Below are 10,708 nucleotides of genomic sequence, written 5' to 3'. Positions count from 1 at the left end.
GTGGTTTAAGGGGCATGACTTAAAGGGAACCTGTCATTAGGCATTTAATATGTGAGATATAGCCACCACCTTTCAAGCCTGATATACAGCATTCTAATATGCTTTATATCTGCCCCCAATCCAACCTACAAGACAAGAAAAATACCTTTTATTATACTCTTCTGCGGGGCGGTCCGGTCTGATGGGCATCTCTGGTCTTGGTCTGGCACTGCCTCTCTTCTTGTGATTGCCATCCTTTATGTGGGTTACACGTGATTGCCATCCTTTATGTGGGTTACACATCCTATGTCACCTACACAGTGTCCTGCATTGCACTCCTGTCGAGTGCAGCGTAAAGTACTGCAGTACACATGCGCCGGCGCTCTTTGACCTGTGCATTGCAGTACTTTGCTCTGCAGAGAGGCATGCTTGCACTGTAGCACGATGCTGCACACTGTGTGGATGATTTAGGTTGCCTCATGAAGCAGAGAAGGAGGAAGGCAATCATAAAAAGAGAGGAGGTGCAAGACCTAGACCAGCGATGACCATTGGAACGGACCAATGTAAGACATTGGTGATACTCAAAACAAAAAATGCCGCCCTTCATCTCTCGATCACATAGTATAAGGGCAAAAGACACTGCATACTGCAGCTCCATCTTGTTGTCCCAGAGTTTGTGATCCTAAACAACAAGTGTTTCAAACTATTGCAGGGTTCATCAACGTTACCAAGCAAATTTGGATTTCAGCAGTCTGAGCACTTGGTCAAATATTTTTTAAAGTGCATGTGTAAGGAGATGGACTTATTGCTCTGTTCCCCCTTGAAGGCATCAATGTTATGGTTATGATGTAAGGTGTAATGTGTTTCACTGTACTGTGACCAAGCTGTGTTCTGGCCAGCAACAGACAGTGAGTAGGGTAAGATAGAGTTAAGAGTTGGGACTAGCCTAGAGAAGGAGGGTCTATGTAGCAAAATCAGATAGGACTTCCTGGCAGTGAGTAAATCAGACAGAGTCTAGCTTGCAGCTAGAGCAGATGTCTCCTCTGATTGCTCAGCAAGGCTGCATGATGTGGGTGTTCTGTGTCATGAGGGAAAGGAGACCGGGGCAGAGATAGCGTGATCCTGAAGAACAGACTGAGACAGGAAGAGAGAGTTACAGAGATGCATTTGTAAGAGCTCAAGAGCAATAGATTGGGTAACACTGCCCTACAGTTTCCCACCATTTACTAGCTGTATGTCACTTTCACAGTTCCTTTCACCATTGCTCTCTAGGGCATTGTTTTTCCTTACATCAATGTGCTGCAGCTTAAAATGTGTCTATATCCTTACCGTCATGCAGATCCTTGAGGGTTCAAATCCTGAGAACCCCACAGATCACTTAAAAAATACTGTTTTTGTTGTTGCAGGGCAAAGAGCTGATTCCAAGAGGCAGAAGCACTAAGCTCCTGTATGAGCATGTGCACCAGGGATATCTGGGCTCACATACTTTCTACCTAGCCCACATACCAATCAACCAGACCTATAGTGGGCACGGAAAGTATTCAGACCCCTTTAAATTTTTCACTCTTTGGCTCATTGCGGCCATTTGGTAAATTCAAAAAAGTTCATTTTTTTTCACATTAATGTACACTTTGCACCCCATCCTGACTGAAAAAAATCAGAAATGTAGAAATTTTTGCAGATTTAATAAAAAAGAAAAACTGAAATATCACATGGTCATAAGTATTCAGACCATTCTGGGCAAAGGGCCACTCAAATCAAAGATCATAAACTGTACTAATGAGGTCTCACATGTATCACACCATTCTAGCTGGATTTCCCTTTGAAGGTAAATTCGCCGTTTATACTTGAGTATAAGCTGACCAGAGTATAAGCCGAGGCACCTAATTTTGCCACAGAAAATTGGCTAAGCTTATTGACTCAAGTATAAGCTGGGTATGAAGAAGAAAGGAGATCCAGCTCAACGATGTAGTGAAAAATCCATAGCTTTATTTCACTTCAAAATAGCATCGTGAAAGGATAAAACATCAGCACATAAGAAGATTAAAAACCAAGATCAACGCGTTTCCGGTGCCTAAGCACCCTTAATCATGATCATGATTCATTTTGAAGTGAAATAAAGCTATGGATTTTTCACTACATCGTTGAGCTGGATCTCCTTTCTTCTTCCTGTTTATCCACGCCCTGACACAGCGGTTCCGTGCTCCGAGACCTGGGGAATGTCGGTATGGTGAGCTGGACTTTGTTTCTATAAGCTGGGTATGCATTGTCCCCTCATCCCTGCCCTGCTCTGTGTGGGTCCCCCCATCCTGTCCTGCAGTGTGTGGCTCCCCCCATCCTGTCCTGCACTGTGTGGCTACCCCGGTCCTCTCGTATGCATGGCTCCCCCCCACAATTAGCAGAGGAGGCTGGTGGGGGACAGAGAACCAGAAGAAGACCCTGCCCCGAAACACACACAGAAGCACAGAAGATGTAATTTTATGAAAATTTTGTAAGGTGAGTATTCTTCAGTCACTGAGCGGATCCCTTTACATTAGGTATCATATTAATCAGCATCACAACCCCATTATTTCGATGCCTTTAGTTTGTAGGGCTAAGTCCTGCTGACAAGTTCTTGTTACGTGGTGAAAAAAATTCCAAAGTTTGTAAAAAAAAAAAAAAAAAAAGGCACCTATACGTCATAGGTCGTGAAGGGGTTGACGCATTAAACAGTTTTATTTTACATGCCTTCCCTAAAAAAAACAACTGTGTGGCCGAAAACCATATTGCATAAAAATGACAATTCTTGGGAATAATGTGTGGCTTTAATGCTTATGCTGACGAAATTCACATTTAGGCCTCATTAAGACGTCCATGAATCAACTACATGTTCTATCAGTGTTTTGCATGTAGCCATTATGTTCTATGGGGCTGTCCTCATGTCAATGTTTTTTTGCGGATCAAGAGAAATTTACCCATGGTTTCATGCAAATGACAGACAGCACATGGATGTCATCTGTGATTAACATTTCTTTTTTAGTCATATGTGAAAAGTACTGATGAAAGATTGATAATAAAAAGGGACCAAACACTGATAAAACCAAGATCCAAGACACAGGTTAACAGCGGTCTGATATTTTTACATGCCTGCCAACTTTTTTGTCCTGCTATAAGAACTATCTTCATAAGGCCTCATTCACACACCTCCTTCTTATACATTACGTTATATCTATTTGATTCATGGATAGAACACATACCCATTATAATCTATAATGCTACTCACATGTCTGTGAATGAGGCCCGAAGGAGTCCTGAAAGTGAATGATATTGTATAGGGTGGGCCATTTATATGGATACACCTGGGTTGGCCATTTATAAAGTTGGATCTAAAATGGCCGACTTCAAAATGGCCGCCATGGTCACCAGCCATCTTGAAAAGTTTCCCCCCTCCCATATACTAATGTGCCACAAACAGGAAGTTGATATCACCAACCAGTCCCATTTTATTAGGTTTATCCATATACATGGCCCACCCTGTGTTTATATGCCCCTGATCTCAACATCATCAAGTCTGTGTTGAATTACCTTAAAGGGTAGGTTCACATGACTGTCTCAAAAAAATCGATCAGAGTTTCATTCAGAAAAATGGGAACATTATTTTCACTTGTCATTTGTATACAATCCTTTTTTTTACAGCAGGGGGTATTAACCATCTAAAGTTTACTAAGTTACAGAATTGCAATGTATCCATAAAAATCAGATGTTATTCTCATGATCCGATTTTTTTTCTTGCACCCAGAGACTTGAATGTGAGTCTCATCCCAGACTTGGAAGAAAGTAGTGCATGCTGCGATTTCTTTCTCACGGATGCCCGGTCCTAGAAGATGATCAAGCATTTAAAGAGCCCTATTAAATAACATGGATCCGTGTGCTAGCCAATAAAAAATCAGATAGCACACGTCCGATTTTTACGCTCGTCTGCATGAGCCCTAAGTCTATGTAGAAGAGCTGATGCTGTTTTCAAAGCCAAGGTCGATCACATCAACTATTGCTTTCATTTCTATTTTGTTCATTCATTTCCATTTTATTAGCTGATAAAAATAAACTATTAGCATTTCTATTTTTGAAAGTATTCTTACATTGCAGCATTTTTTTTTCACCTACATAAAACTTTTGCACAGTACTGTACATGGGAATCTAAATAAGCAGAATGTAGATATAAGGAAGAACATTTCAGCATAATACAGTATATGGTTAAATGGTGGCGTTACGGAGAATTTATGTAGGTGCCCACAACTCTGACATCATGAAATGAAAATGAAAGAATGTTAGTTATTTTTTCTGTTTCTACACAGCAGCTGTGCTGCTCATTTCCTTATCTTCAGTTTATGACTTCAGATGAGAAGTTTAAGGACTGACAATGACAGCGAGTGCAGAACATGCCCAGACCTATTCCTTTCAGTGTATATAGTCAGCTGTTACAGCTCCTTGGCAACTGTTGTATTTCTGTCCCAGTATGTATGATCCCATTCATTTATACTCGTGCAGCAGAGATGAACTTGTCAGTGGTGTACCGAGGGCGGACCGGAAACTCTATTCTGAGGGGGTGCAAAATTTCACCCCCACCATTCCCACTGCCGCTTCTTCTTGCACAGTGAGCACCTGTCCAGTGAGTTAGATAAGCAATGCAGCCATGGGCAGAATTGACATCTTGGTCAATGCTGCAGGTTCCTATTGATAGTGCTGCTCTCAAGATGAGTTTGTCATTGGTTACTGCACTCTGAGTTTATCATCTTGGGCTCTGCACGCCTGAGATGACAATGGCGGTACGGTAATCTACTAGGGCTCCCCACTTCTCTCTCTCCATTCCCTGGACAGCCACGTTGTTGCTCATTGTTGATAATAGCCAACTAGAAAAAATCTGAATGTAGAGCATTTATGCTCCAAAATTTCCACATTGACCTAGTGATTGCCCAGTTCACGATGGTTTAACTCTTGCCAAGTGTACTTTGGGATAAAATAATTCAGAATAAAGAGACTGTCTTGGCATATAACATTGATGACCTATCCTTAGGAGGGATCTTCATCAATATCTGATCTCGGGGTCCAACACTCAGCACTAGTGATGAGCGAACGTGCTTGGATAAGGTGTTATCCACAGCATTCTCAGGTGCAAACGAGCGTCTTTGGGGTTCTCAAGTCCCCGACACTGCATGTCTCATGTCTGTTCCACAGCCACAACACATGCAGGGTTTACCTGTTGCCTATTTGTTCCTTCTGCTGTATCACTGATCAGTAAATGTCTCTCAGTATGGGGGTGTTTAGTGTTGACGGTAGGTCCGTGCAAGGGTTCTCTTAACCTATTAGATATGCCGTAACAAACACCAGTAAACTAGATAGCAAATAAATTAGCGCTGTTTTACATTTCCATTTATATGTAGCAATTATCTCCATGGGCAACTTTACCATCATTTACAATACAAAAATCCAGACATTTAGGCACCACCATCAGGAAAGCCACAGAATACCTCCAAAATGCCAAGGAATGCCCCCAAACTAGCATTGTGGGTTTGATATTCACATCATTTTGCAGAATGGTTCATAGTATTTTCCTGGCAAGTTATTATTATTACATTTTTATAGCGCCATTTATTCCATGGCGCTTTACATGTGAATACAGGGCAAATATAGACAAATACAGTAAACATTAGCAAAAAACAAGGCACACAGGTACATGAGGAGGGAGGACCCTGCCCGCGAGGGCTCACAGTTTGCAGGGGATGGGTGAGGATGCACTAGGAGAGGGTAGAGCAGGTTGTATGGCGGTTCAGTAGGTTGAGGATCACTGCAGGCTGTAGGCTTGTCGGAAGAGATGAGTCTTCTGGTTCTTTTTGAAGGTTTCTATGGTAGGCGAGAGTCTGATGTGTTGGGGTAGAGAGTCCCAGAGTATGGGGGAAGCACAGGAGAAGTCTTTGATGCGGTTGTGGAAAGAAGAGATGAGAGGGTAGTAGAGAAGGAGGTCTTGAGAGGATTGGAGGTTGCGTGTAGGTAGATACCGGGAGACCATGTCACAGATGTATGGAGGAGATAGGTTGTGGATGGCGTTGTACGTCATTGTGAGAGTTTTGAACTGGAGTCTCTGAGCGATAGGAAGCCAGTGAAGGGCTTGGCATAGGGGAGAGGCTGGGAAATAGCAGGGAGACAGGTAGATTAGTCGGGCAGCAGAGTGTAGGATGGATTGGAGTGGTGCTAGAGTGTTAGAGGGGAGTCCATAGAGTAGGAGGTTGCATTAGACAATGCGGGAGATGATAAGGTCATGCACTAGTGTTTTTGTGGTGTCGCCGTCAAGGAATGCGCGGATCTGGGAAATATTTTTGAGTTTGAGATGGCAGGAGGAGGCAAGGGCTTGGATATGTGGCTTGAAAGAGAGGGCAGCGTCGAGGATCACCCCGAGGCAGCGGGCGTGTGGTACTGGGGAAAGTGAGCAGCCATTGACATTGATGGATAGAGTAGGTCTGGTGGAGGGGTAGAGTGAGATGGGGGAAAGATGATGAATTCTGCTTTGTCCATTTTCAGTTGTAGAAAGCGAGCAGAAAAGAAGGCTGAAATAGCAGACAGACAGTGCGGGATTTTGGTAAGTAAGGAGGTGAGGTCAGGTCCGGATAGGTAGATCTGCGTGTCATCGGCGTAGAGATGGTACTGCAAACCATGGGATTCTATGAGCTGTCCAAGGCCAAAGGTGTAGATGAAGAAGAGTAGGGGTCCTAGAACAGAGCCTTGAGGAACACCAACTGACAAGGGGCGAAGTGAGGAGGTGGTGTGGGGGAGGGAGACACTGAATGTTCGGTCTGTCAGATATGAAGAGATCCAGGATAGGGCCAATTCTGTGATGCCAAGAGATGAGAGGATCTGTAGCAGAAGGGAGTGGTCCACAGTGTCGAAGGCAGAAGACAGGTCCAGGAGAAGGAGGACAGAATAGTGTTGCTTGCTCATGGCAGTTAGTAGGTCATTGGTGACTTTAGTTAGGGCAGTTTCAGTTGCGTGATGGGGACGGAAGCCAGATTGTAACCGATCAAAGAGGGAACAGGAGGAGAGGTGGGAGGACTGTTCAAGAGGGACGTGTTGCTCCAGTAGTTTGGAGGCATAAGGGAGAAGAGATATCGGGCGATAGCTAGACACAGAGGATGGTTCGAGGGAGGGCTTTTTGAGGATGGGTGTGATCTTGGCATGCTTGAAGGTTGAGGGTAAGACACCTGTTGTGAGTGATAGGTTGAAGAGGTGTGTTAGGGTTGGGATGAAGACCGTGGAAAGGTTAGGGATTAGGTGGGATGAGAGTGGGTCGAGCGTGCAGGTGGGGAGGTGTGATCTTGACAGGAGGGTGGAGTGCTGATCTTCTGTCATGGTGGAGAAGCTGGTTTTGGAGGAGCAGGGTTGAGCAGCTAAGAGGGGCAGTGGGCGCTGTGGGCCAAAGCTTTCTCTGATCGTATCGATCTTCTGTTTAAAGAAAGAGGCAAAGTCTTCAGCAGAAATGAGAGGGGAGGGAGGGGGTGCAGTGGGACGGAGTGGAGAATTGAAAGTATTGAAAAGCTGTTTAGGGTTGTGAGACAGGGAGGATATGAGAGATGAGAAGTAAGTTTGATTTGCGGCAGTGAGCGTGGACTTGAAGCTGGCGAGGGACTGCTTGTATGCAGTGAAGTGGTCGGCAAAGTGGGATCACTTCCTTCTCCGCTCAGCGATCCTAGAAGCCCGTCTCAGTTCTTTGGTCAGGCTGGTCAGCCAACGCTGCCTGTTGAGTGTACGAGTTTTGCTATGCATGATCAGGGGCGGCCGAATTGAGTGTTGCTGTTATTGTGTTATAAAAAGTGGCAGCAGCATCTGTGTCATGAAGGGAGGCTATGTATGTAAAGAGGGAGAAGGGACTCAGAGAGTGATTGTAAGTTGAGATGTTTGAGATTTCTGCGAGGGTGAGTGAGTTTGTGGAGTGGGCGTTGCACACTAGGAGAGGAGAGGGAAGAGAATGTCAGTAGGTTGTGGTCAGACAGGGGGAGGGGTGTGTTAATAAGATTAGTAAGGGAGCAGAGGCGGGTAAAGATGAGTTCCAGCGTGTGGCCATCTTTGTGAATGGCCTCAGAGGACCATTGAGTGAGGCCAAAGGAGGCAGTCAGTGATAAAAGTTTAGAGGCAGCTGAGGTGGAAGTGTCAATGGGGATATTAAAATCACCCATGATTATAGTGGGGATGTCAACAGAGAGAAAGTGAAGTAGCCAGGTGGTGAAGTGGTCGAGAAAGATGGAGATGGCTAGTTCTGGGGGGCAGTAGATGACAGCCAGCTGGAGGTTGGAGGGGGAATAGATGCGGACAGAGTGCACCTCAAACGAGGGAAGAGTAGCGGAGGGTGGTAGCGGGATTGGAGTGAAGGAGCAGGTGTCGGACAGGAGCAAGCCAACTCCTCCACCACGTTTGTTGGTGGAGCGAGGGGTGTGAGAGAGGTGGAATCCGCCATAGGAAAGCGCAGCTGGAGAGGCCGAGTCAGAGGGGGTGAGCCAGGTTTCAGTGATGCCAAGGAAGGAGAGTTTAGTGGTGATGAAGAGGTCATGGATAAATGGCAGTTTGTTGCAGACGGAGCGTGCGTTCCATAGTGCTCCAGGTAAGGGGACCATTTGAGACAGATGACATGCAGGGACTAGTAGAAAAGTATATGAGCAGTCATAACGACAGTGTTGGCCCTTTACAGTTTTCAAATTCTCTGCAGCACATCCCTTTTTTACACGAGGGAATATGCTGCTGACCAAACAATGATTTTTTTGCACTATGTAAAAGACAAAATCAGGCAGCAAGCTCTTTTGTTGACTTATCGCTGACATGTTTACACAGAATGATAATTAGGAATGCACGTGCTTATGAATGTTCATTTGGCCGATCATTAGCCCGTGTAAAAAGGTATCTCCTCATACTTCACATTCTACTGCTGCAGGGAGATATGTACCTTTCTGGTCATATTCCCAGGTTGTGGTCCTCAGCATAGTCACCAATCTGTGGTGAGCCCACTGCAGCCAAGAACAAAGCTGATGTTGACAAAATAGCAGTCAAGATGCAGCAATCCAGAGTCTGGGACAGTTATGCAATCAGAAAACAGACCTGGGGTCGAAACCAGAAGTCGAATCACAAGAATAAGACAGGAATCCAAAATAAGAGACAGCAGCATATATAGGATGAGTGCCAAATTCATAAATTGTGTGAGGAACAGAGCCAGGAACAATACAATGGCCAAGAAAGATATACATTTAACTTCAAGCAAGGATCCATGGCGGCTTCTTCACTGCTGATGTTTGAAGGTTTGAAGTCATCGATGGCTGCTGGTCACCATTGCAACCAGGTGTGGCCGACAGAAATTAGTAGGGAAACTGAAACTAGGGTGTCACTATAATGAGGGATAAAAAGGGATTATGAACATAATGATATAGGACTTTGAAATGCTTTAAATTGGACTTGCAAATAATTAAATTCTAACGTGTCAAAAATAAGTACCACTAATATTGTATTTTACTAATATTATATTACCAAGGGGTCAAAGCACTTTCTTCTGCCAAACACTGCTAACTAGAATAAAATAAAATGGTCAGGCATGCATATTTGTTGGCGTTGGGCAGGGATGGAGAACTTCCAGCCATGGGCTGAAAATGGCCGACAATGTCATTTAATCTGGTCTTTTTGCATTGCAGATTCGATGAACCGCAGTGCTTGGGTTAACGTCCGGAAATTTTTAACACTGGCTTACGTCCAACACTGGTCAGGATGAGGATGTTCTTTGTGGGCATAGCTAGCGTAATTTGCACTTCGACCTATGACATGTATGCAGCAATCTCCTATGTGATGTATGCAGGTGTCATACTGTTTCCTATGTGATGTATGCAGCAGTCGAAGTGTCTCACTTATATTATGCATATACAGCAGTCTCAGTGTCTCCTATCTGAAGTATATACAGCAGTCTCAGTATCCGACAGCAGTCACAGTGTACCTTATATTATTTATATACAGCAGTGTCTCAGTGTATCCTATGTAATGTATATGGAGCGGCTCCCAGACGCAGGGCAGTGGGGTACTCGGTACCGGGTCTCTCAGTTCTGGGAATGTCATGGTGGCCCGAACCGGTCCGTGGCCCTGCTAAGGGGCGCCCAATAAAAGGAGTAGGTGGTGGTGTAGGTTGCAGTAAATGACAAGGACACAGGGTTGCAGTCTCTTTACCTCTTTACTGAAGGCTTCGGCATCCGCAATCCAGAGCACTGCTAACAGGGCTGGCTGAGACCGGCTGGTCCGAAGGCACATCCAGAGTTCCCTTTGCAGGTGGAAATCAGTAGCCTACCTACTAGCGCCTGGGTGTTGTAGTACTTCCCTGCTGAGCACCACGGGATAGTCCTCACAACTGTCGTGTTTGTTTCTGTTCTTTCCCTCCGTCCCCCAGATGATATGGATAGGACGCACCCGTATGACGGGGTAGGCCTGGAGTTATTTTATAGGTACCCTAGAGACACCCCTCTCTCACAATTGCCTCCGTTGTCTTCATTAGGTGTAGAAGGTGAGACAGCCAACCTAAAGTTAACTGCCCTGCCGTAGTTCGAAGTAATGCGTAGAGCCTATTACTTCCACGGCGTTCCGGCCGCCGGCTACGCGCCTCAGAAGGATGTTGCCGATCTCGGGGCACGACTCCTTCTGGTTCTTTCGCCTTTGTGCTGTGATCTCGTTTCTCACT

Source organism: Ranitomeya variabilis, chromosome 3, assembly GCF_051348905.1.
Source record: "Ranitomeya variabilis isolate aRanVar5 chromosome 3, aRanVar5.hap1, whole genome shotgun sequence".
NCBI classification, from domain to species: domain Eukaryota; kingdom Metazoa; phylum Chordata; class Amphibia; order Anura; family Dendrobatidae; genus Ranitomeya; species Ranitomeya variabilis.
This window is presented reverse-complemented; position numbering follows the sequence as displayed.